Raw genomic sequence first — 27,902 nt, 5'->3', positions numbered from 1 at the left:
TGACCAAATATGATGTCCTATAGGATATACTACACCCCTAATGAAATAGTGAAGTCTTGTTACCTTCTAGGATCTCTGAGGAATAGAGACGTGATTTGACTCATTCAAACAACATTCAGGGTGCGATTTTTACAGATTCCTTACTTTGCAAATTGAACGAGTGGAAATACAAAATAGATCGTGCATGCTATATGGACCTTTTTAGGATATGAAAAATGATTTTATCTAACAAAATGACACTTCATGTCATCTCTGGGATCCTTTGGATGATAAATCAGTGCAATATTTCAGAATGTAAGTACACATTTCACCTTCAGAGGTGAATTTATCAAACCTAAAAAAGTGTTTTGTTGTTAGGAGCTCTCCTCAAACAATAGCATGTCATTTTTTTCTCAGTAATAGCTACTGTAAATTGGACAGTGCAGTTATATTAACAAGAATTTAAGCTTTCAGCCGATATAAGACACTTCTATGTACCGACGTTTGTTGTTTCTCTAAAATCTGTGATCTTGACAACTCGCTGCATGACTTACAACTGTCCTGTTGACGGGACACCAAGCCCTAAGAAGTTGCCTCATCACCTGTCACTTTAATCATGTCCCAATATATCCCTGGATCCTGTAGAAATGTTAGTGGTTTGTGCTAGGATGTGTTGTATTTATAATAATAATAACTTTATTTGTATAGTGCTTTTCAATACAACTAACAAATCATAAAAGACGGAATGGAAGGATCGTAGACACAGTTAGCAGATATTATTCTCCTCTGAACTAGGTTTCTGTACAGTTTATTTAGTGCATTTTCTCACACACTCACTTGATGAATGTGATAAGGATGTGTAAGCACATTTAGTGAGCTAAAATCTGTCAGTGCTGTCCCTGCTGTCCCTCTCCATAACCCACAACTTACATGTTTGGTTGAGGTCCATCACTCTAACCACTGCTGCCCCCTCCGTCCCTCTCTCCTCCCTCCCCCTTCCTCCCTCCTGTCTCCCTCCCGCCTCTGTCATTCCATTTCTCCTCCCCGTCTCTCCTCCCTCCGTCTCAACCCTCCCTCCCTCCGTCTCAACCCTCTCTCCCTCTTTCTCCCCCTCCATCCCTCCCCCTCCCTCTGTCTCAACCCTCCCTCCTTCTCCCCCTCCATCCCTCCCCCTCCCTCTGTCTCAACCCTCCCTCCCTCCGTCTCAACCCTCCCTCCCTCCGTCTCAACCCTCCCTCCCTCCATCTCAACCCTCCCTCCCCCTCCCTCTGTCTCAACCCTCCCTCCCTCCATCTCAACCCTCCCTCTCCCTCCATCTCAACCCTCCCCTCCCTCCCTCCCTCTCCCAGGTGAGGCTGTTCCAGTGGAGGAGCAGCTGAGCAGTAAGGAGAAGAAAGACCGTAGTGGTGACGCCACGGCCACACCCATGATCAACACCATAGCCCCGCCCGTGTCCCGCTATTGGACGAGGAGAAGACCCGATATGAGGGGCTCATCACCAACATATACCAGCAGCTGGATGACAAGGTGGGTGGGGCTGGGTAGGAAGGGATGGAGCTTCCCTTTCTGAATGTTCCCAGTTTCCGATCATTCCAAGAACACATATAGCAGGATGATTCCCTGGGGGATGAAGGTTCATGGTCATGGATGACTGGAAAGGGGCTGTGTCTGATGTTTTATAGATATAATTAACCACAGTTAATGTATTTAATCATATGCAAATACTATACAATAGCATACATGCATAATTCTGTGGAATTATATTAAATCTGTTTTAATCACCCAACCATTAACTTAATGAGGGATTATTAGGTTTGTTTGCCCTAGGTCATAATGGTCTAACCAATTAACTGTTGGGAAAATGAACATATTGGTGTAAACACAAATCCTTCTCACAGTAACAGCCACAGCCCTGCATTAGCTAGCTGCCCCTCCAAAAAGTGGATTACAGAATCTTGGTGAATTCAAACATCAATGCAACATTTTTGTATTGAAACATATTTTTCTTCTTCGCTCCTATCTCAGGATGATGAGATCAACCAACACAGCCAGTGGGCAGAGAAGTTCAAGGAGCAGATGATCGAACAAGATGAGGTGAGCTTATCCAACCCTATACAACACATCTCCTTCATCTAGATGAGGTGAGCTTATCCAACCCTAAACAACACATCTCCTTCATCTAGATGAGGTGAGCTTATCCAACCCTAAACAACACATCTCCTTCATCTAGATGAGGTGAGCTTATCCAACCCTATACAACACATCTCCTTCATCTACATGGTATAACTTGATGAGATTCAAGGTTTTCATTACATTTAATTAGTGCATTGAGCAAAGGAATACAGTGCATTCGGAAAGTATTCAGACCCCTTGAATTTTTTCCACATTTTGTTACTTTACAGCCTCATTCTAAAAAATCCCCATCAATCTACACACCATACACCATGATGACAAAGTTGAAAACAGGTTTTCAGAAATGTTTGCAAATGTGTAAAACAAAGCTCAGGTGCATCCTGTTTCCATTGATCATCCTTGAGATGTTTCTATAACTTGTTTGGAGTCCACCTGTGGTAAATTCAATTGATTGGAAATTATTTGGAAAGGCACACAGCTGTCCCACAGTTGACTGTGCATGTCAGAGCAAAAGCCAAGCCATGAGGTCGAAGGAATTGTCTGTAGAGCTCTGAGACAGGATTGTGTCGTGGCACAGATCTGGGGAAGGGTACCAAAAAATGTCTGCAGCATTGAAGGTCCCCAAGAATACCGTGGCCTCCATCATTCTTAAATGGAAGAAGTTTCAAACCACCAAGACTCTTCCTAGAGCTGGCCGACCAGCCAAACTGAGTAATCGGGGGAGAAGGGCCTTGGTCAGGGAGGTGACCAAGAACCCGATGGTCACTCTGACAGAGCTCCAGAGTTCATCTGTGGAGATGGGAGAACCTTCCAGAAGGACAATCATCTCTGCAGCACTCCACCAATAAGGCCTTTATGGTAGAGTGGCCAGACGGAAGCCACTCCTCAGTAAAAGGCACATGACAGCCCTCTTGAAGTTTGCCAAAAGGCACTCTCAGACCATGAGAAACAAGATTCTCTGCTCTAATGAAAACAAGATTGAAGTATTTGGCCTGAATGCCAAGCGTTACGTCTGGAGGAAACATGGGACCATCCCTACGGTGAAGCATGGTGGTGGTAGCATCATGCTGTGGGGATGTTTTTCAGCGGCAGGGACTGGGAGGCTAGTCAGGATCGAGGGAAAGGTGAACGGAGCAAAGTACAGTGAGATGAAAACCTGCTCCAGAGCGCACAGGACCTCAGACTGGGGTGAAGGTTTACCTTCCAACAGGACAACAACCCTAAGCACACAGCCAAAACAATGCAGGAGTGACTTCGGGACAAGTCTCTGAATGTCCTTGAGTGGCCCAACCAGAGCCCGGACTTTAACCCGATCGAACATCTCTGGAGAGACTTGAAAATAGCTGTGCAGCGACACTCCCCATCCAACCTGACTGAGCTTGAGAGGATCTGCAGAGAAGAATGGGAGAAACTCCCCAAATACAGGCGTGCCAAGCTTGTAGTGTCATACCCAAGAAGACTCGAGGCTGTAATCACTGCCAAAGGTGCTTCAACAAAGTACTGAGTAAAGGGTCTGAATACTTATGAAAATTTGATATTTTAGTAGTTTCATTTAATACATTTTTCTTTGTCATTATGGGGTATTTTGTGTAGATTTATGAGGGGAAAAATATATTTCATACATTTTAGAATAAGGTTGTAACTTAACAAAATGTGGTAAAACATCAAGGGGTCTGAAAACCTTCCAAATGCACTGTCCATGTTTTTAGAGCGCAAAACCTTTTAGTTTGTGTTTATCGCCATCTAGTGGTCAGAATGTATCTGCATTAGATATACATCTGGTAGAGCTTTGTTTCTTCTGGCAAAGTGAAAGCTATGAACATGATGTAGTAGTAGAATTAGTCACTCAGTAAGCTGCCTACTCTGTGAGTGATATCAGATACAGGTGTTCTTTCCTTAATGTTTTTTTAAAGCAGTGCATACCTTTCCCAAATGACTGACGATTGGCTGAGAGAAATTGATGATAAAAAGTTTAATGCAGTGATTATTGTTCTTTAATGGTTTTTAAAGCAGTGATTACCATTCCTTAATGGTTTTAAAAGCAGTGATTACCATTCCTTAATGGTTTTAAATGCAGTGATTACCATTCCTTAATGGTTTTAAATGCAGTGATTACCATTCCTTAATGGTTTTAAAAGCAGTGATTACCATTCCTTAATGGTTTTAAATGCAGTGATTACCATTCCTTAATGGTTTTTAATGCAGTGATTACCATTCCTTAATGGTTTTAAATGCAGTGATTACCATTCCTTAATGGTGTTTAATGCAGTGATTACTATTCCTTAATGTTGTTTAATGCAGTGATTACCATTCCTTAATGGTGTTTAATGCAGTGATTACCATTCCTTAATGGTGTTTAATGCAGTGATTACCATTCCTTAATGGTTTTTAATGCAGTGATTACCTGATAAGGTATAGAAAGTGATTTGAATGAGAACATTTCCATGGTAACACATCTATTTACTCTCAGTTGGCAAATAGTCAAGGTATTGAAAGCTGGACCAGGGAGCAGGGCACGATCTAACTGCTGAGAGAAACAACTTTTCAGCTATTCTGCATCTTGTCCTCTTGTAAAGTGCTTTCTTTTTGAGATGTGGATTTCTAAAACCTGTTCTTGTGCCAGAGACTATAAGATGCTGGTATTCTGGTGTTATGTTGGGGAGTCTAAGCACATTGCTTGGAGATTAGTGTTTGTTTTATTTCAGCAGAATGTGTCTGTGCATGTATTCACCTGTATGTATTCACCTGTATGTATTCACCTGTATGTATTCACCTGTATGTATTCACCTGTATGTATTCACCTGTGTGTATTCACCTGTATGTATTCACCTGTGTGTATTCACCTGCATGTATTCACCTGTATGTATTCACCTGTATGTATTCACCTGTATGTATTCACCTGCATGTATTCACCTGTATGTATTCACCTGCATGTATTCACCTGTATGTATTCACCTGTATGTATTCACCTGTGTGTATTCACCTGCATGTATTCACCTGTATGTATTCACCTGTATGTATTCACCTGTATGTATTCACCTGTATGTATTCACCTGTATGTATTCACCTGTATGTATTCACCTGCATGTATTCACCTGTGTGTATTCACCTGTATGTATTCACCTGTATGTATTCACCTGCATGTATTCACCTGTATGTATTCACCTGTATGTATTCACCTGTGTGTATTCACCTGCTTGTATTCACCTGTATGTATTCACCTGTATGTATTCACCTGTATGTATTCACCTGCATGTATTCACCTGTATGTATTCACCTGTATGTGTTCACCTGTATGTATTCACCTGTATGTATTCACCTGTATGTATTCACCTGTGTGTATTCACCTGCGTGTATTCACCTGTATGTATTCACCTGTATGTATTCACCTGTATGTATTCACCTGCATGTATTCACCTGTATGTATTCACCTGTATGTGTTCACCTGTATGTATTCACCTGTATGTATTCACCTGTATGTGTTCACCTGTATGTATTCACCTGTATGTATTCACCTGTGTGTATTCACCTGCATGTATTCACCTGTATGTATTCACCTGTATGTATTCACCTGTATGTATTCACCTGTATGTATTCACCTGTATGTATTCACCTGTATGTGTTCACCTGTATGTATTCACCTGTATGTATTCACCTGTATGTGTTCACCTGTATGTATTCACCTGTATGTATTCACCTGTGTGTATTCACCTGCGTGTATTCACCTGTATGTATTCACCTGTATGTATTCACCTGTATGTATTCACCTGTATGTATTCACCTGTATGTTTTCACCTGCATGTATTCACCTGTATGTATTCACCTGTGTGTATTCACCTGTGTGTATTCACCTGTGTGTATTCACCTGCATGTATTCACCTGTATGTATTCACCTGTATGTATTCACCTGTATGTATTCACCTGCATGTATTCACCTGTATGTATTCACCTGTATGTGTTCACCTGTATGTATTCACCTGTATGTATTCACCTGTATGTATTCACCTGTATGTATTCACCTGTATGTATTCACCTGTATGTATTCACCTGTATGTATTCACCTGTATGTATTCACCTGTATGTATTCACCTGTATGTATTCACCTGTATGTATTCACCTGCATGTATTCACCTGTATGTATTCACCTGTATGTGTTCACCTGTATGTATTCACCTGTATGTATTCACCTGTATGTATTCACCTGTGTGTATTCACCTGCGTGTATTCACCTGTATGTATTCACCTGTATGTATTCACCTGTATGTATTCACCTGTATGTATTCACCTGTATGTATTCACCTGCATGTATTCACCTGTATGTATTCACCTGTATGTGTTCACCTGTATGTATTCACCTGTATGTATTCACCTGTGTGTATTCACCTGCATGTATTCACCTGTATGTATTCACCTGTATGTATTCACCTGTATGTATTCACCTGTATGTATTCACCTGCATGTATTCACCTGTATGTATTCACCTGTGTGTATTCACCTGTGTGTATTCACCTGTGTGTATTCACCTGTATGTATTCACCTGTATGTATTCACCTGTATGTATTCACCTGCATGTATTCACCTGCATGTATTCACCTGTATGTATTCACCTGTATGTATTCACCTGTATGTATTCACCTGTATGTATTCACCTGTATGTATTCACCTGTATGTATTCACCTGTATGTATTCACCTGCATGTATTCACCTGTATGTATTCACCTGTATGTGTTCACCTGTATGTATTCACCTGTATGTATTCACCTGTATGTATTCACCTGTATGTATTCACCTGTATGTATTCACCTGTATGTATTCACCTGTATGTATTCACCTGCATGTATTCACCTGCATGTATTCACCTGTATGTATTCACCTGTATGTATTCACCTGCATGTATTCACCTGTATGTATTCACCTGCATGTATTCACCTGTATGTATTCACCTGCATGTATTCACCTGTATGTATTCACCTGTATGTATTCACCTGTATGTATTCACCTGTATGTATTCACCTGTATGTATTCACCTGTATGTATTCACCTGCATGTATTCACCTGTATGTATTCACCTGTATGTGTTCACCTGTATGTATTCACCTGTATGTATTCACCTGTATGTATTCACCTGTATGTATTCACCTGTATGTATTCACCTGTATGTATTCACCTGCATGTATTCACCTGCATGTATTCACCTGTATGTATTCACCTGTATGATTCACCTGCATGTATTCACCTGTATGTATTCACCTGCATGTATTCACCTGTATGTATTCACCTGCATGTATTCACCTGTATGTATTCACCTGTATGTATTCACCTGTATGTATTCACCTGTATGTATTCACCTGTATGTATTCACCTGTATGTATTCACCTGTATGTATTCACCTGTGTGTATTCACCTGTGTGTATTCACCTGCGTGTATTCACCTGTATGTATTCACCTGTATGTATTCACCTGTATGTATTCACCTGCATGTATTCACCTGTATGTATTCACCTGTATGTGTTCACCTGTATGTATTCACCTGTATGTATTCACCTGTATGTATTCACCTGTATGTATTCACCTGTATGTATTCACCTGCATGTATTCACCTGTATGTATTCACCTGTATGTATTCACCTGTATGTATTCACCTGCATGTATTCACCTGCATGTATTCACCTGTATGTATTCACCTGCATGTATTCACCTGTATGTATTCACCTGTATGTATTCACCTGTATGTATTCACCTGCATGTATTCACCTGTATGTATTCACCTGTATGTATTCACCTGTATGTATTCACCTGTATGTATTCACCTGTATGTATTCACCTGCATGTATTCACCTGCATGTATTCACCTGTATGTATTCACCTGCATGTATTCACCTGTATGTATTCACCTGTATGTATTCACCTGTATGTATTCACCTGTGTGTATTCACCTGCATGTATTCACCTGTATGTATTCACCTGTATGTATTCACCTGTATGTATTCACCTGTATGTGTTCACCTGTGTGTATTCACCTGTATGTGTTCACCTGTGTGTGTTCACATGTGTGTTCACCTGTATGTGTTCACCTGTGTGTGTTCACATGTGTGTTCACCTGTATGTATTCACCTGTATGTATTCACCTGTATGTATTCACCTGTATGTATTCACCTGTATGTGTTCACCTGTATGTATTCACCTGTATGTATTCACCTGTATGTATTCACCTGTATGTATTCACCTGTGTGTATTCACCTGCATGTATTCACCTGTATGTATTCACCTGTATGTATTCACCTGTATGTGTTCACCTGTGTGTATTCACCTGTATGTGTTCACATGTGTGTTCACCTGTATGTGTTCACCTGTGTGTGTTCACATGTGTGTTCACCTGTATGTATTCACCTGTATGTATTCACCTGTATGTGTTCACCTGTATGTATTCACCTGTATGTATTCACCTGCATGTATTCACCTGTATGTATTCACCTGTATGTATTCACCTGTATGTATTCACCTGTGTGTATTCACCTGCATGTATTCACCTGTATGTATTCACCTGTATGTATTCACCTGTATGTATTCACCTGTATGTGTTCACCTGTGTGTATTCACCTGTATGTGTTCACCTGTGTGTGTTCACATGTGTGTTCACCTGTATGTGTTCACCTGTGTGTGTTCACATGTGTGTTCACCTGTATGTATTCACCTGTATGTATTCACCTGTATGTATTCACCTGTATGTATTCACCTGTATGTGTTCACCTGTATGTATTCACCTGTATGTATTCACCTGTATGTATTCACCTGTATGTATTCACCTGTATGTGTGCACATGTGTATTCACCTGTATGTGTTCACCTGTGTGTGTTCACATGTGTATTCACCTGTATGTGTTCACCTGTGTGTGTTCACATGTGTGTTCACCTGTGTGTGTTCACATGTGTATTCACCTGTATGTGTTCACCTGTGTGTGTTCACATGTGTATTCACCTGTATGTGTTCACCTGTGTGTGTTCACATGTGTATTCACCTGTATGTGTTCACCTGTGTGTGTTCACATGTGTATTCACCTGTATGTGTTCACCTGTGTGTGTTCACATGTGTATTCACCTGTATGTGTTCACCTGTGTGTGTTCACATGTGTATTCACCTGTATGTGTTCACATGTGTATTCACCTGTATGTGTTCACATGTGTATTCACCTGTATGTGTTCACATGTGTATTCACCTGTATGTGTTCACATGTGTATTCACCTGTATGTTTTTGCCTGTATGTATTCACATGTGTATTCACCTGTATGTGTTCACCTGTGTGTGTTCACATGTGTATTCACCTGTATGTGTTCACCTGTATGTGTTCACATGTGTATTCACCTGTATGTGTTCACCTGTGTATTCACCTGTATGTGTTTGCCTGTATGTATTCACATGTGTATTCACCTGTATGTGTTTGCCTGTATGTATTCACATGTGTATTCACCTGTATGTGTTCACCTGTGTGTATTCACATGTGTATTCACCTGTATGTATTCACCTGTGTGTGTTCACACGTGTATTCACCTGTATGTATTCACCTGTATGTGTTCACATGTGTATTCACCTGTATGTGTTCACCTGTATGTGTTCACATGTGTATTCACCTGTATATGTTCACATGTGTATTCACCTGTATGTGTTCACATGTGTATTCACCTGTATGTGTTCACATGTGTATTCACCTGTATGTGTTTGCCTGTATGTATTCACATGTGTATTCACCTGTATGTGTTCACCTGTGTGTGTTCACATGTGTATTCACCTGTATGTGTTCACCTGTATGTGTTCACATGTGTATTCACCTGTATGTGTTCACCTGTGTATTCACCTGTATGTGTTCACCTGTGTATTCACCTGTATGTGTTTGCCTGTATGTGTTCACCTGTATGTGTTCACCTGTATGTATTCACCTGTATGTATTCACCTGTATGTATTCACCTGTATGTGTTCACCTGTGTGTGTTCACATGTGTATTCACCTGTATGTGTTCACCTGTGTGTGTTCACATGTGTGTTCACCTGTATGTGTTCACCTGTGTGTGTTCACATGTGTGTTCACCTGTATGTATTCACCTGTATGTATTCACCTGTATGTATTCACCTGTATGTATTCACCTGTATGTGTTCACCTGTGTGTGTTCACATGTGTATTCACCTGTATGTGTTCACATGTGTGTGTTCACATGTGTGTTCACCTGTATGTGTTCACCTGTGTGTGTTCACATGTGTATTCACCTGTATGTGTTCACCTGTGTGTGTTCACCTGTGTGTGTTCACATGTGTATTCACCTGTATGTGTTCACCTGTGTGTGTTCACATGTGTATTCACCTGTATGTGTTCACCTGTGTGTGTTCACATGTGTATTCACCTGTATGTGTTCACCTGTGTGTGTTCACATGTGTATTCACCTGTGTGTGTTCACATGTGTATTCACCTGTATGTGTTCACCTGTGTGTGTTCACATGTGTATTCACCTGTATGTGTTCACATGTGTATTCACCTGTATGTGTTCACATGTGTATTCACCTGTATGTGTTCACATGTGTATTCACCTGTATGTGTTCACATGTGTATTCACCTGTATGTGTTCACATGTGTATTCACCTGTATGTGTTCACATGTGTATTCACCTGTATGTGTTCACCTGTGTATTCACCTGTATGTGTTCACATGTGTATTCACCTGTATGTTCACATGTGTATCACCTGTATGTGTTCACATGTGTATTCACCTGTATGTGTTCACATGTGTATTCACCTGTATGTATTCACATGTGTATTCACCTGTATGTGTTCACCTGTGTGTGTTCACATGTGTATTCACCTGTATGTGTTCACCTGTATGTGTTCACATGTGTATTCACCTGTATGTGTTCACCTGTGTATTCACCTGTATGTGTTTGCCTGTATGTATTCACATGTGTATTCACCTGTATGTGTTTGCCTGTATGTATTCACATGTGTATTCACCTGTATGTGTTCACCTGTGTGTGTTCACATGTGTATTCACCTGTATGTATTCACCTGTATGTGTTCACATGTGTATTCACCTGTATGTGTTCACATGTGTATTCACCTGTATGTGTTCACATGTGTATTCACCTGTATGTGTTCACATGTGTATTCACCTGTATGTGTTCACATGTGTATTCACATGTGTATTCACCTGTATGTGTTCACCTGTGTGTGTTCACATGTGTATTCACCTGTATGTGTTCACATGTGTATTCACCTGTATGTGTTCACCTGTGTATTCACCTGTATGTGTTCACCTGTGTATTCACCTGTATGTGTTTGCCTGTATGTATTCACCTGTATGTGTTCACCTGTATGTGTTCACCTGTATGTGTTCACCTGTATGTATTCACCTGTATGTATTCACCTGTATGTGTTCACCTGTGTGTGTTCACATGTGTATTCACCTGTATGTGTTCACCTGTGTGTGTTCACATGTGTGTTCACCTGTATGTGTTCACCTGTGTGTGTTCACATGTGTATTCACCTGTGTGTGTGTGTTCACTTGTGTGTATTCACCTGTGTGTTCACCTGTATGTGTTCACATGTGTATTCACCTGTGTGTTCACCTGTGTGTGTTCACATGTGTATTCACCTGTATGTGTTCACCTGTATGTGTTCACATGTGTATTCACCTGTATGTGTTCACCTGTGTATTCACCTGTATGTGTTCACCTGTGTATTCACCTGTATGTGTTTGCCTGTATGTGTTCACCTGTATGTGTTCACCTGTATGTATTCACCTGTATGTATTCACCTGTATGTATTCACCTGTATGTGTTCACCTGTGTGTGTTCACATGTGTATTCACCTGTATGTGTTCACCTGTGTGTGTTCACATGTGTGTTCACCTGTATGTGTTCACCTGTGTGTGTTCACATGTGTGTTCACCTGTATGTATTCACCTGTATGTATTCACCTGTATGTATTCACCTGTATGTATTCACCTGTATGTGTTCACCTGTGTGTGTTCACATGTGTATTCACCTGTATGTGTTCACATGTGTGTGTTCACATGTGTGTTCACCTGTATGTGTTCACCTGTGTGTGTTCACATGTGTATTCACCTGTATGTGTTCACCTGTGTGTGTTCACCTGTGTGTGTTCACATGTGTATTCACCTGTATGTGTTCACCTGTGTGTGTTCACATGTGTATTCACCTGTATGTGTTCACCTGTGTGTGTTCACATGTGTATTCACCTGTATGTGTTCACCTGTGTGTGTTCACATGTGTATTCACCTGTGTGTGTTCACATGTGTATTCACCTGTATGTGTTCACCTGTGTGTGTTCACATGTGTATTCACCTGTATGTGTTCACATGTGTATTCACCTGTATGTGTTCACATGTGTATTCACCTGTATGTGTTCACATGTGTATTCACCTGTATGTGTTCACATGTGTATTCACCTGTATGTGTTCACATGTGTATTCACCTGTATGTGTTCACATGTGTATTCACCTGTATGTGTTCACCTGTGTATTCACCTGTATGTGTTCACATGTGTATTCACCTGTATGTGTTCACATGTGTATTCACCTGTATGTGTTCACATGTGTATTCACCTGTATGTGTTCACATGTGTATTCACCTGTATGTATTCACATGTGTATTCACCTGTATGTGTTCACCTGTGTGTGTTCACATGTGTATTCACCTGTATGTGTTCACCTGTATGTGTTCACATGTGTATTCACCTGTATGTGTTCACCTGTGTATTCACCTGTATGTGTTTGCCTGTATGTATTCACATGTGTATTCACCTGTATGTGTTTGCCTGTATGTATTCACATGTGTATTCACCTGTATGTGTTCACCTGTGTGTGTTCACATGTGTATTCACCTGTATGTATTCACCTGTATGTGTTCACATGTGTATTCACCTGTATGTGTTCACATGTGTATTCACCTGTATGTGTTCACATGTGTATTCACCTGTATGTGTTCACATGTGTATTCACCTGTATGTGTTCACATGTGTATTCACATGTGTATTCACCTGTATGTGTTCACCTGTGTGTGTTCACATGTGTATTCACCTGTATGTGTTCACATGTGTATTCACCTGTATGTGTTCACCTGTGTATTCACCTGTATGTGTTCACCTGTGTATTCACCTGTATGTGTTTGCCTGTATGTATTCACCTGTATGTGTTCACCTGTATGTGTTCACCTGTATGTGTTCACCTGTATGTATTCACCTGTATGTATTCACCTGTATGTGTTCACTGTGTGTGTTCACATGTGTATTCACCTGTATGTGTTCACCTGTGTGTGTTCACATGTGTGTTCACCTGTATGTGTTCACCTGTGTGTGTTCACATGTGTATTCACCTGTGTGTGTGTGTTCACTTGTGTGTATTCACCTGTGTGTTCACCTGTATGTGTTCACATGTGTATTCACCTGTGTGTTCACATGTATGTGTTTGCCTGTATGTGTTCACATGTGTATTCACCTGTGTGTGTATTCATCTGTGTGTATTCACCTGTGTGTTCACCTGTATGTGTTCACATGTGTACTCACCTGTGTGTGTATTCATCTGTGTGTAGTCACCTGTGTGTTCACCTGTATGTGTTTGCCTGTATGTGTTCACATGTGTATTCACCTGTGTGTGTATTCACCTGTGTGTTCACCTGTATGTGTTTGCCTGTATGTGTTCACATGTGTATTCACCTGTGTGTGTATTCATCTGTGTGTAGTCACCTGTGTGTTCACCTGTATGTGTTTGCCTGTATGTGTTCACATGTGTATTCACCTGTGTGTGTATTCATCTGTGTGTAGTCACCTGTGTGTTCACCTGTATGTGTTCACATGTGTATTCACCTGTGTGTTCACCTGTATGTGTTTGCCTGTATGTGTTCACATGTGTATTCACCTGTGTGTGTATTCATCTGTGTGTAGTCACCTGTGTGTTCACCTGTATGTGTTTGCCTGTATGTGTTCACCTGTGTGTGTATTCATCTATGTGTAGTCACCTGTGTGTTCACCTGTGTGTGTTCACATGTGTATTCACCTGTGTGTGTTCACATGTGTTCATCTGTATGTATTCACCTGTGTGTATTCACCTGTGTTCATCTGTATGTATTTACCTGTGTGTATTCACCTGTGTTCATCTGTATGTATTCACCTGTGTGTATTCACCTGTATGTGTTCACCTGTGTGTTCACCTGTTTATGTGCACCTGTGTGTGTTCACTTGTGTGTTCACCTGTGTGTATTCACCTGTGTGTGTTCACCTGTGTGTATTCACCTGTGTTCATCTGTATGTATTCACCTGTGTGTGTTCACCTGTATGTATTCACCTGTATGTATTCACCTGTATGTATTCACTTGTATGTATTCACCTGTATGTATTCACCTGTATGTATTCACCTGTGTGTATTCACCTGTGTGTGTTCACCTGTGTGTGTTCACCTGTGTGTGTTCATCTGTGTTCATCTGTATGTATTCACCTGTGTGTGTTCACCTGTGTGTATTCATCTGTGTTCATCTGTATGTATTCACCTGTGTGTGTTCATCTGTATGTATTCACCTGTGTTCATCTGTGTGTATTTACCTGTGTGTGTTCACCTGTATGTGTTCGCCTGTAGGTGCTTAGACCACTCTGGCAGCGTTACAGAGGGAGCTGACCAGTCTACAGGAGCTCAGTAGTCATCATAAGAAGAGAGCAGCAGAGATCCTCAGTCTACTGCTCCGAGACCTCAGTGAGATAGGAGGCATCATCGGCACCAGTGACCTCAAGGCTGTAAGGACACACAATTAAACAATTACGCAATTAGAATCATACACACATATACACACTGTTATTTAGACATACATAAACTGTTTGTTACAGGTATTCAAACACACACACACACACACACACACACACACTCAGTCCTGATCTCTCTGCTCTCTGATGAATGAGGTCATCGAGGAGGAGTTCACCATGGCTCGTCTCTACATCAGTAAGATGAAGTCAGAGGTCAAGTCTCTGGTGAACCGCAGCTGGAGAGCTCGCTGGCCGACACCTCCCGCAGGATGCAGGCCAATGAGAAGGAGCTGACCTCCTGTCAGTTACTCATTGCCCAGGTAACCAGGAAGTGGATTTAACATCCATTTCGATATCTTGAAAAAATAGTATGGAATATTTTCCTTTATTCAGTAGACTATTGTGTTCATGCAGCTTGGTTGGAAAGTGAGACAGTCAGCATTCTTTTCCTCCGCTGTTAACCCTGTCTCTGCCTGATGGGGTACTCCATGCAGCGCCAGGCTAAGATCACGTCTCTGACAGACTCTGACAGACTAGGACTCCCTCGTGGAGGAGGTTCAGGCTCCACACACACAGGCCGAGAAACGCAGAGACCCCCAAACACAAACAAGCCTGTCATCAATCATTACGTCACTTGAAACAATGTCGCTTGCTTTGTCTCCACAGACAAAATGAAGGAGGTGCATGTGATGGATAAACAGAAGGAGCACCTGACCAAACTGCAGGATGCAACAGAGATGAAGGTAAAGATCTGTCTCTCTGTCTCTCTCTCTCTCTCTCTCTCTCTCTCTCTCTCTCTCTCTCTCTCTCTCTCTCTCTCTCTCTCTCTCTGTCTCTCTCTCTCTCTGTCTCTCTCTCTCTCTGTCTCTCTCTCTCTCTCTCTCTCTCTCTCTGTCTCTCTCTCTCTCTGTCTCTCTCTCTCTCGTCTCTCTCTCTCTCTCTCTCTCTCTCTCTCTCTCTCTTCTCTCTCTCTCTGTCTCTCTCTCTCTCTCTCTGTCTCTCTCTCTCTCTCTCTGTCTCTCTCTCTCTCTGTCTCTCTCTCTCTCTCTCTCTGTCTCTCTCTCTCTCTCTCTCTCTCTCTCTCTCTCTCTCTCTCCCTCTCTCTCTCTCTCTCTCTCTCTCTCTCCCTCTCTCTCTCTCTCTCTCTCTCTCTCTCTCTCTCTCTCCCTCTCTCCCCCTCTCTCTCTCTCTCTCTCTCTCTCTCTCTCTCTCTCTCTCTCTCTCTCATCCTCCCTCTCTCCTCTCCTCCCATCCCTCCCCCTTTATCCCCCTTTCTTTTTTTCCCCCCACTCTTCAAATTCCTGTGAAAGGTAAATCAATTCAACTTGACCCTTGACCCTGTGTTCCCTTCTGCACCCTATAGAAGACCCTAGAGGAACAGATGGAGAACCATAGAGAGGTCCATCAGAAGCAGCTGTCCCGTCTGAGAGATGAGATGGACCACAAGCAGAGGGTCTTGGAGGAGCTCAAGGAGTGAGAGAGATTTTGGTGTCTCGGAGCCCTTAGGGTCCCCAGGAAAATGTTCAGAGGCACTTTAGCCTCTAAATCTCAAATGTGAAGTTCAGTATTTGTCCAAAAGGGGGCAGCACATGTCTATGAAATCAGAACTGTGTTTTTGTCCCTTTCATAACCTGTGCATCACCAATCTTATGCTATTAACTCACACTTACAGTGAAATATTAGTCAATAGACCCATAAACAATATATTTCTGAGTCTCCCTAAGTCTGCCTCTCTTTCTTTTTTAATAGCAGCAGGATGTATAGATCTCCTCTCCGTTCTGCACCTGAACCCACACTGAGACTGTCTTGGATACTCTCTTTCTCTATGGATCTGATTTTCTAACCACTGGGAACAATCCTCCTCTCCTTCCCTCACCACTCTGCCTTTACTGGGACTTCAGACTCCTCATTCCCAAACAAACACTCTGTACGCCAGATATCGTTATTAAGGTCTCATCTCCTCATGGCCAAGAGGAAAGAGAGGCTCCTTAATGCTGAACAAGTTCTTTTCATCTCTATCTCCTCATTGAATCGCTCTTACTCTACCTCTGTGTCTGGTGCTCTCTCTCTTTCTCTCTCTTTCTCTTTCTCTCTCTTTCTCTTTCTCTCTCGCTCTTACTCTACATCTGTGTCTGGTGCTCTCTCTCTTTCTCTTTCTCTCTCGCTCTTACTCTACCTCTGTGTCTGGTGCTCTCTCTCTTTCTCTCTCGCTCTTACTCCACCTCTGTGTCTGGTGCTCTCTCTCTTTCTCTTTCTCTCTCGTTCTGTCTTTCTCTTTCTCTCTCGCTCTTTCTCTCTCTTTCTCTTTCTCTCTCGCTCTTTCTCTCTCTTTCTCTTTCTCTCTCGCTCTTACTCTACCTCTGTGTCTGGTGCTCTCTCTCTTTCTCTTTCTCTCTCGCTCTTTCTCTCGTTCTGTCTTTTTCTTTCTCTCTCTCTGAGTGAAATTGTGTAATGAGCTACTTTACTGTATGTTGTTGAGGATGCTGTCTCTCTGATGCTCGTTCAGTGTTGTATCTTGTGAAACAGACTGGTTTTCCTATAAGAGAAATTATGAGAAAAAATGGTTTGGAGGGTCACATTTGAATATGGTTGTTTAGGGGTTTCTGCCTGACACCAATACCCTCAAAAACACTAGAATGTCCACAGACATGGGTGAGATACAGAACATCTCATTGTGAACTTTTAGAATTCCAATTATGTATCCAATATGTGTTTAATCATTGTCAAGCTACAGGAGCAACAGTCTAAAACTGCATTGGTTTGTTGAGATAGAACCTTGAATTTCTTCTTAGGTTTCAGGGGGAGTTGAATCTTTTAATATGTGTCACATGCAAACCCGAGTCGAAATACTTGAATGAGGTGATACGAAGCCAAATCTGAGGGATCGTACAGCTTAGGAAAATATTCAAATGTGAGGAATTAGAACTAAAAGATGGTCATTCTATTCCTTCCTTTGCTGGGTTTCCTCTTGGTATTTTAGACTAGATCGTTTCGCACACCAGGCTGTTATTTAAAGCAGAGTGCATTGTGAATAACTGACCTTTTGTAAATTAAGGTATAGGATCACGTACCAAAAAGATTATTGAATACCTGTGGTATTCCGAAGTTGATGAGACCTGTGATTGGTTGGTTCTGCCATGATGCTGATCATCCAATCGCAACATCTTGCAGTGTATGGGTTGTCTGAACTGGAGTATTTGAGTTATAGGGTTTATTAGGGATTTCATGTTTGGTCTTTTTGGATTTACGCTCTCCCCTCGAAAGAAGTAACGCAATCAGAATGGTTTATAAATGATAAATGGTTGTCATTGTTTTCACTGTGTCACGTTCTGACCTTTATTTCCTTTGTTTTGTATTTATTTAGTATGGTCAGGGCGTGAGTTGGGTGGGCAGTCTATGTTTGATTTTCTATGATTTGAGGTTTTCTATGTTTCGGCCTAGTATGGTTCTCAATCAGAGGCAGGTGTCATTAGTTGTCTCTGATTGAGAATCATACTTAGGTAGCCTGGGTTGCACTGTTTGTTTGTGGGTGATTGTCTATGTTGTAGCTTCACGGTCATCATTTGTTTATTGTTTTGTATACAGTGTCAGTACTTGCTTTATTAAAGATTTACCATGGACACTTACGACGCCGCATTTTGGTCCGATCCTTCTCGCCTCTCCTCTTCAGATGAAGAGGAGGACGTCCGTGACACACTGGTCTATTTCCTCCACGTCACTTGTCCACTTGTGATCCACTTGTATTCACAGTGCTAAGTGATAGTCAGACAAATGTTGATGTAGATATTGGCTCTCTCTAATGTACCAAATGAAGTGCTTTGCTGATATCGATGCTTTGCTGATATCCATGCTTTGCTGATATCGATGCTTGGTTGATATCGATGCTTTGCTGATATCGATGCTTTGCTGATATCCATGCTTTGCTGATATCGATGCTTTGTTGATATCGATGCTTTGCTGATATCGATGCTTTGCTGATATCGATGCTTTGCTGATATCCATGCTTTGCTGATATCGATGCTTTGTTGATATCGATGCTTTGCTGATATCGATGCTTTGCTGATATCGATGCTTTGCTGATATCGATGCTTTGTTGATATCGATGCTTTGCTGATATCGATGCTTTGTTGATATCGATGCTTTGTTGATATCGATGCTTTGCTGATATCGATGCTTTGCTGATATCGATGCTTTGCTGATATCGATGCTTTGCTGATATCGATGCTTTGTTCATATCGATGCTTTGTTCATATCGATGCTTTGTTCATATCGATGCTTTGTTCATATCGATGCTTTGTTCATATCGATGCTTTGTTCATATCGATGCTTTGTTCATATCGATGCTTTGCTGATATCGATGCTTTGTTCATATCGATGCTTTGTTCATATCGATGCTTTGCTGATATCGATGCTTTGCTGATATCGATGCTTTGCTGATATCGATGCTTTGTTGATATCGATGCTTTGTTCATATCGATGCTTTGTTGATATCGATGCTTTGTTCATATCGATGCTTTGTTCATATCGATGCTTTGCTGATATCGATGCTTTGTTCATATCGATGCTTTGTTGATATCGATGCTTTGCTGATATCGATGCTTTGCTGATATCGATGCTTTGTTCATATCGATGCTTTGTTGATATCGATGCTTTGCTGATATCGATGCTTTGCTGATATCGATGCTTTGTTCATATCGATGCTTTGTTCATATCGATGCTTTGTTCATATCGATGCTTTGCTGATATCGATGCTTTGCTGATATCGATGCTTTGCTGATATCGATGCTTTGTTCATATCGATGCTTTGTTCATATCGATGCTTTGTTCATATCGATGCTTTGCTGATATCGATGCTTTGCTGATATCGATGCTTTGTTCATATCGATGCTTTGTTGATATCGATGCTTTGTTCATATCGATGCTTTGTTCATATCGATGCTTTGCTGATATCGATGCTTTGTTCATATCGATGCTTTGCTGATATCGATGCTTTGTTGATATCGATGCTTTGTTCATATCGATGCTTTGTTCATATCGATGCTTTGTTCATATCGATGCTTTGTTCATATCGATGCTTTGTTCATATCGATGCTTTGTTCATATCGATGCTTTGTTCATATCGATGCTTTGTTGATATCGATGCTTTGCTGATATCGATGCTTTGTTGATATCGATGCTTTGTTGATATCGATGCTTTGTTGATATCGATGCTTTGCTGATATCGATGCTTTGCTGATATCGATGCTTTGTTCATATCGATGCTTTGCTGATATCGATGCTTTGTTCATATCGATGCTTTGCTGATATCGATGCTTTGCTGATATCGATGCTTTGTTGATATCGATGCTTTGTTCATATCGATGCTTTGCTGATATCGATGCTTTGCTGATATCGATGCTTCTTTCATTCTAGTTCACAAAGCCAAGTATTTTTCTGAACTTTGTATGAGGTTTAAAACAAAAAGGCAGTCTGAAATAGTCCACCACATTATGCTGTTGTGAAATGTGTTCTATTACGGTGTCTTTAAACAGGGTAGATGGCATTCTTTCACCCTTCATACTTGCTTCCTGGTGAAAGTCATCAATTTATTTATGTTCCTGGTTTGATGTCTTATAAATATGATTGACCTGTCCTTAAGGTATTAATTATCATGATGACTGAATGATGACTGCTGTCTTCTGTCAAAATACTGAGATAAATGTCATTTCTTGTTTTTAATTTAATTTATCTGATCGTCTCTCTCTCTCTCCAAGTGTCTTTGGGCACTGTTAGAAGGCCTAACTCTTTGTATGATTGAGAGGTTTGTAAAGCAAGTGTTTCTGAGGCAACAATGCACTGCAAGTGTTTCGTGACTGAGACAGGGGAACATGTTGATCAGACGGTTTTCCACGGTTAAAGAGAAGCTATACAGTTGAAGTCGGAAGTTTACATACACTTAGGTTTACATACACTCCACAAATCTCTTGTTAACAAACTATTGTTTTGGCAAGTCGGTTAGGACATCTACTTTGTGCATGGCACAAGTCATTTTTCCAACAATTGTTTACAAACAGATTATTTCACTTATAATTATTTCACTATATAACTATAACACAAATCACAATCCCAGTGGGTCAGAAGTTTACATGCACTAAGTTGACTGTGCTTTTAAACAGCTTGGAAAATTCTAGAAAATGATGTCATGGCTTTAGAAGCTTCTGATAGGCTAATTGACATCATTTGAGTCAATTGGAGGTGTACCTGTGAATGTATTTCAAGGCCTACCTTCAAACTCAGTGCCTCTTTGCTCGACATCTTGGGGAAATCAAAAGAAATCAGCCAAAACTTCAGGAGAAAAAAAATTGTAGACCTCCACAAGTCTGGTTCATCCTTGGGAGCAATTTCCAAATGCTTGAATGTACCACGTTCATCTGTACAAACAATAGTACACAAGTATAAACACCATGGGACCAAGCAGCCGTCATACCGCTCAGGAAGGACATGCATTCTGTCTCATAGAGATTAATGTACTTTGGTGTCACACTCATGCTGGAGGAAACAGGTACAAAAGTATCTATATCCACAGTAAAATGAGTCCTATATCGATATAACCTGAAAGGCCGCTCAGCAAGGAAGAAGCCACTGCTCCAAAACCGCCATAAAAAAGCCAGACACCGGTTTGCAACTGCACATGGGGACAAAGAGTTTTTGGAGAAATGTCCTCTGGTCTGATGAATCAAAAATAGAACTGTTTGGCCATAATGGCCATCGTTATGTTTGGTGTAAAAGGGGGAGGCTTGCAAGCCGAAGAATACCATCCCAACCGTGAAGTACGGGGGGTGGCAGCATCATGTTGTGGGGGTGCTTTGCTGCAGGAGAGACTGGTGCACTTCACAAAATAGATGGCATCATGAGGGAGGAAAATTATGTGGATATATCGAAGCAACATCTCAAGACATCAGTCAGGAAGTTTAAAGCTTAGTCGCAAATGGGTCTTCCCAATGGACAATGACCCCAAGCATATTTCCAAAGTTGTTGCAAAATTGCTTAAGGATAACAAAGTCAAGGTATTAAGAGTTGCCATCACAAAGCCCTGACCTCAATCCTATAGAAAATGTGTGGGCAGAACTGAAAAAGCGTGTACAACCTGACTCAGTTACACCAGCTCTGTCAGGAGGAATGGGCCAACATTCACCCAACTTAATGTGGGAAGCTTGTGGAAGGCTACCTGAAACATTTGACCCAAGTTAAACAAGGTTATGCTACCAAATACTAAATGAGTGTTTGTAAACTTCTGACCCACTGGGAATGTGATGAAAGAAATCAAATCTGAAATAAATAATTCTCTCTACTATTATTCTCACATTTCACATTCTTAAAATAAAGTGTTGATCATAACTGACCTAAAACAGGGAATTTTTTGCTAGGATTAAATGTCAGGAAAAACGGAGTTTAAATGTATCTGGCTAAGGTGTATGTAAACTTCCGACTTCAACTGTATAAAGCAGTTTGTTTTCTCATCACGTGCAATTGATAGATGTCCATCACCATATGTATCTGTCCTGTACCTATTGGCTACCACAACTGTTCTTTTTGGTCAAACATGTGCAGGTGATGACTGCATGGTGTAAAACTCAAATATCAGATGTCAAGATGTTGTTGTTTTTTAAAAGATGACACTGAACAAGTATATTGTTAGCAAACAATAGCCCACGGCTACTTATTTACATAGGCCTACATAAGAATATTGGACCTAGACTGAACCCTTTGTTTCAGACAGAATAAAAAACGGAATATTATTTTAATCAATATGTATTTTTTTCTTGGGAAATGGTGTAATTTTCATATTCAAACATGTGCGGGGGAGAGTTGAGTCATGACATTAGCCCACGCAAGCTTCCACATCCACTTCCTCGAGAGGCGGACGAAAACTTCACCTGCCCTTCAGCTCCGCCCTCCGGTTGGCTCTCCCGCCTCTTACCCGGTCCCACTGCGCCCGCCGCGCTGCCAACCACCGGGTAGAGTCAACATGGTTCACCCACCGAAGCTGTAGGCGACGATAAAGACACCTCTCCGTTTTCAACTGAATCCAGAACAGACACTGCCAAAAGTAAGTCAATTGCGCGGTTACACGGTGTTGCATTGGCTCACGTGGGAGGAAGCGCAATAAGTGATTGATAGAGAACTGGCTACAGTTTATATATAGGCACTATTGTCAGTATTACAGAAAACTGTAAAAACCATCGTCGGATATGGAAATGTTTACAGAAGTGTTCAATTGTGAGGAACCAGAAGCAGCGGTGTAGACCATGTCAAATAATGAACGTGCCTGCTCTGCGCAAATCTTATCAACGACTACATTCATTGTAGTCCATAGTCGTGAACGGTTATCCACCCAGCAGACAGCTGTTGGAGACATGTTTAACCATGGAACAAAGGCCATTGTATCTGGCCCATTGAAATAGTGTGAGAAACACTCATGCCCAATAGTTTACAATTCTTGAGCCATAGGAGAAACTACGGACATCTGTGTGTCTGTACTCTCAGCTATGGACTACTGGCAGAACAGAGAGATGGAAATGTTTATTTAGTGTCACTCACTGCCCATAAATGTGATCCCAAACCACAACACAAAACTTGATTATTCAGCAAGTATGAGACAGAATAATGCATTTAGTATACCATATTGTGTTTTTAGTACAGTTAGCATACAATTTGAATCAGTTTAGTTTTTTTCTAGTGGTCTGCAAACCAGACACCCAGACCCCTCCCTCTCTCTCAGTTCATGTTCAGTAATGACAGTTGCAGTGGCACATGGCCTCTCTCTGTGTGTCCTGCCTGCCCAGGGATCCACTGCTGACCCCTGTCTCAATCTGTCGCCCATGGCCACACAGCTTTCAGGAAACAGAAAGACACAGCCAACAGAAATATATTGCCTTTTGACAGTTTCTATACGTGTATTTACTTGTCATGTCTTGAGTATTGCTCTCACTCAACATATAGCTGTCACTCAACATATAGCTGTCACTCAACATATAGCTGTCACTCAACATATAGCTGTCACTCAACATATAGCTGTCACTCAACATATAGCTGTCACTCAACATATAGCTGTCACTCAACATATAGCTGTCACTCAACATATAGCTGTCACTCAACATATAGCTGTCACTCAACATATAGCTGTCACTCAACATATAGCTGTCACTCAACATATAGCTGTCACTCAACATATAGCTGTCACTCAACATATAGCTGTCACTCAACATATAGCTGTCACTCAACATATAGCTGTCACTCAACATATAGCTGTCACTCAACATATAGCTGTCACTCAACATATAGCTGTCACTCAACATATAGCTGTCACTCAACATATAGCTGTCACTCATGTAAATGTACAGCTGATACAATATATAGCTCTGAAATCATACGCTACCAATATTTGTGTTTGTGTTCGGTCATTAAAGATATTTGATATGAAACTAAATCTAACCAAGGCCTGCTGAAGCATCTGCACTCACTAGATTAGAGGGTACTCTTGGTGCGCTTTGTCCAGACAGCTGCTAGGCTTCTCCGCTTGGTCCCATACACACCAACTGCTCCCACACAACTAAAACAAGCTGAAAACGGACTACTCCCAGACTAGTCTGATGTTATGTGTGTGGGAAGAGTAGGGGGGGGGGGGGGGGGGGGGGGCATCATATTGGCATCCCCAATACCACCCCCCATTTACTTGAAGAACAGAGCAGATGCAAAGTGTGGTAACAGAATTACGGTTTGTGCTGTTTGTGCCGTCATTCTGTTACCAAACTTTGCATCTGCATTGTAAATATGTGGAAATGGTTCAAATGAGTCCCTGTGCATAGAGTTGTATAGTTTGTTTAACATGGCAATCATTGGTTTTTGTTTAACATACAATTTAAAGTTTTAAAAAACGGAGTGTCGGCATCAGACGTCTGGGTTATTAGTTTATAGTAAAGGAGACGTTTCAGTTTCACGTTTTATTGTCACATGCACAAGTACGGTGAAATGCTTAACTTGCAAGCTCTACCCAACAGTGCAGTAATCAATATCAAAATAGGGAAGGGGGGATACCTAGTAAATTGTATAATTGAATGCAGTCAACTGAAATGTGTCTTCTGCATTTAACCCATACCCTCTGAATCAGAGAGGTGCAGGTGGCTGTCTTAATCAACATCCTCGTCATTGGGGCCTGGGGAGCAGTTGTTGTTGGGGGTTAACTGCCTTGCTCAGGGGTAGAATGACAGATGTAGTCCTTGTCTGCTTGGGGATTCGATCCAGAAACCTTTCAGTTACTGGCCTAACACTCCTACCTGCCAGGCTATCTAATAAAAAAGAATACATAATAAAAGAAAACACAAGACATTTAGTGTAGCAGGAATACTGGAGTAATATGAGACAGATATATACCTGTAGGCGAGGGATTAGGACCTGTAGCAGGATAAATAACTATAAACGATCTGTGAAAACAGGCTAATGCTATGGATAGATTAGATAACAGAATATGATTTTTTAAATGATTGGTTTACGACTCAAGAGTTTTTCTGATAAGAACACATGTCATAATTAATCATTGGTGATACCATCTAATATAATATACCACCCCCTTCTGAGTAGGCCTAATCTCAGTCTTGACATGTTCAGTAGATGTGTTGAACATGTTTTTTTGTTGTTTCAGCAAAGCAGTAAATAAGTGGAAGCTCTGGTTTCAAATCAAGATACTAAAGATACTGAAATGTATTAAAAATATATACATGTTTTTTTGTTTTTGTTTGAAAAGTATCTTCTTGGGAGAAGGCATTGTGTTTTTCAAGAGACTGTCTGGATGTAACGAACAACAGAATGAACTAAATTACATAACAGTAACATTGTAGTTACTGTTATCAACCGTAACTACAATGTGGATCCAAGGCTTGTTCAGTCCGGCTTTTCCCTATGGAGAGAGGGAAGGAGACAGATGGAGAGATGTATAGACGGAGTGAGAGAGTGATGGAGGGTGGTGTGGGGTAAGATGACCAGAGAGATGGCAAAGGTGGAGAGGGAAAAATTAGTTTTCCGTCTTCTCAGTTTTTAACCCCCCGTTGAATCCCCCTCCAAACAAACCTACTGTAATAAGTCAAATCAAATGTTATTTGTCACATGCGCCGAATACAACAGGTGTAGACCTTGCAGTGAAATGCTTACTTACCAGTACCGAGTCAATGTGCAGGGGTACAGGTTAGTCGAGGTAATTTGTACACGTAGGTAGGGGTAAAGTGACTATGCAAAGATACATGCATTAATACTAAAAGAAAGCTACATATTATATAAACTATTATATAAAATAGCTACTCACTTACAGTAGTTTGTGAGCATTTTCTTCACTTTAAGACTCAATGGAATCTTGCCAAAGAGAATCAAGTTGGATGACCAGATGGAAACAGTTTTGTTCAGAAGGCGTTTAGATAAACAGCGTAATGGTTAGAGCATTGGACTAGTAACCGAAAGTAGGAACTGAAGTAACCGAAAGGTTGCAAGATCGAATCCCTGAGCTGACAAGGTACAAAATCTGTCGTTCTGCCCCTGAACTAGGCAGTTAACCCACTGTTCCTAGGCCATCAATGAAAATAAGAATTTGTTCTTAACCGACTTGCCTCGTTAAATAAAGACAAAAGGAGGTAACCTTAGTGAAACAGAACATAACATTACATGATTATGTCGTATGATAATTATCCAGGGTCAGGAAGAACCCTGAGGTGTAGGATCTTAATGAAGCCATGTAAAACGGCTCAGCCCTGAGGCTGCAGTGCACATCCGTCACAGGTGTCATGCCATTGTCATGCCGCCTACCTACCGGTTTATGTCATTGACAAGATGAGGACAGGATGTCATTGTGTGTAGAGAGAGATTGATGGACTTCCCCTACTCAGGCTTCCCCTCCCCCATACTTAAACATAGTTACCTCAGGAAATCTGCCTCCCTGTGGGGTCTTGAGAAATCCCCAGTCGAATTAAATGCATATTAAATGCATACAACATTTCCACATTATTCTCATTTGACTGGTAGTTTTCCAACCCATGATGTCAAAAGAAATAATCCCCATAGATGTGTGATTGTTGACACAAGGGAGTGGGTGAAGGGAGGTGATGGTCCCTGTCCAGGGGTGAATTTATGGCTCAGACAAACAGGTTGTTAAAATGACTGATAAGAGTGGCTTACGACCGTTGGCACATGTCCCATTGTGTCCTACCTGAGGAAAACGTGTATGAACTCATGAGGTTATCTTTAATCAACATTTTAAGCAAGATAGGGTAAAGCAGAAAGAGAGGTGGGAGAGATTTGTCTGAAAGTGAGAGTATTGAATAAGAAAGTGCCAAAGCTTTATTTAATTTTTTGCGCTACTGACTTGTGAATACTTACTAAACTCTGTCATGGATCTGCCTTTCAGAGTGGGAGTGGGCTCTCTCTGATTAGTCTCCAAGATGGTGAATCACACGTGTTGTGGAAAGACCTCATGGCCATAAACAGAACACCCAAATCTTAATTTCCAATCTTGTCCCAAATGTGTTGATCTTAATGTTGGCACCTGTGACCAAAAGCTGTTTTGTCCTGGCAAAAGATTGAATGCCTAAGCAAATGGTTCATCATTGGACTGTTGAGTTAAGCATAGCTCCAACAACTCTGACCCAGGAGAGACCTACGCAGGGCGTTGTCTGATTGAATCTCCGCCATGGCACTGCCCAATAAAATGCCCAGGTTGCAGCCCCATCACCATCACCGGCTTTGCACTCAGGAGAGAAGGGATTACAATCCTCAACCTAGCTGGATAAAACGTCCAGACATCTCTATTCAATTTCCTTGGCCCTGGGCCCAGGTGGGACAGGTGAAGAAGTTTCATTTAATCTTAATCGGACAAGGGTATTCCGGGATAGAATCCAATCTCTCATCATCTCTACAGATTAGATCTCGGAGGAGCAAGGTCGATGAAGGTAGAGGCAGACTGACTGGGGCAATGGC

General features: G+C 41.2%; 1 pseudogene; it reads left to right on the top strand.

The window, feature by feature from the left end:
• LOC109870754 (kinesin heavy chain-like) overlaps window positions 1-17,039 on the top strand; it is a 41,980-nt pseudogene extending 24,941 nt beyond the window's left edge.
• The last annotated feature ends 10,863 nt before the right edge of the window (window positions 17,040-27,902 follow it).

Source organism: Oncorhynchus kisutch, linkage group LG26, assembly GCF_002021735.2.
Source record: "Oncorhynchus kisutch isolate 150728-3 linkage group LG26, Okis_V2, whole genome shotgun sequence".
Taxonomy (NCBI): Eukaryota; Metazoa; Chordata; class Actinopteri; order Salmoniformes; family Salmonidae; genus Oncorhynchus; species Oncorhynchus kisutch.
The sequence above is the reverse complement of the archived record's forward strand: the minus strand, read 5'-3'. Positions and strand labels throughout refer to the sequence as shown.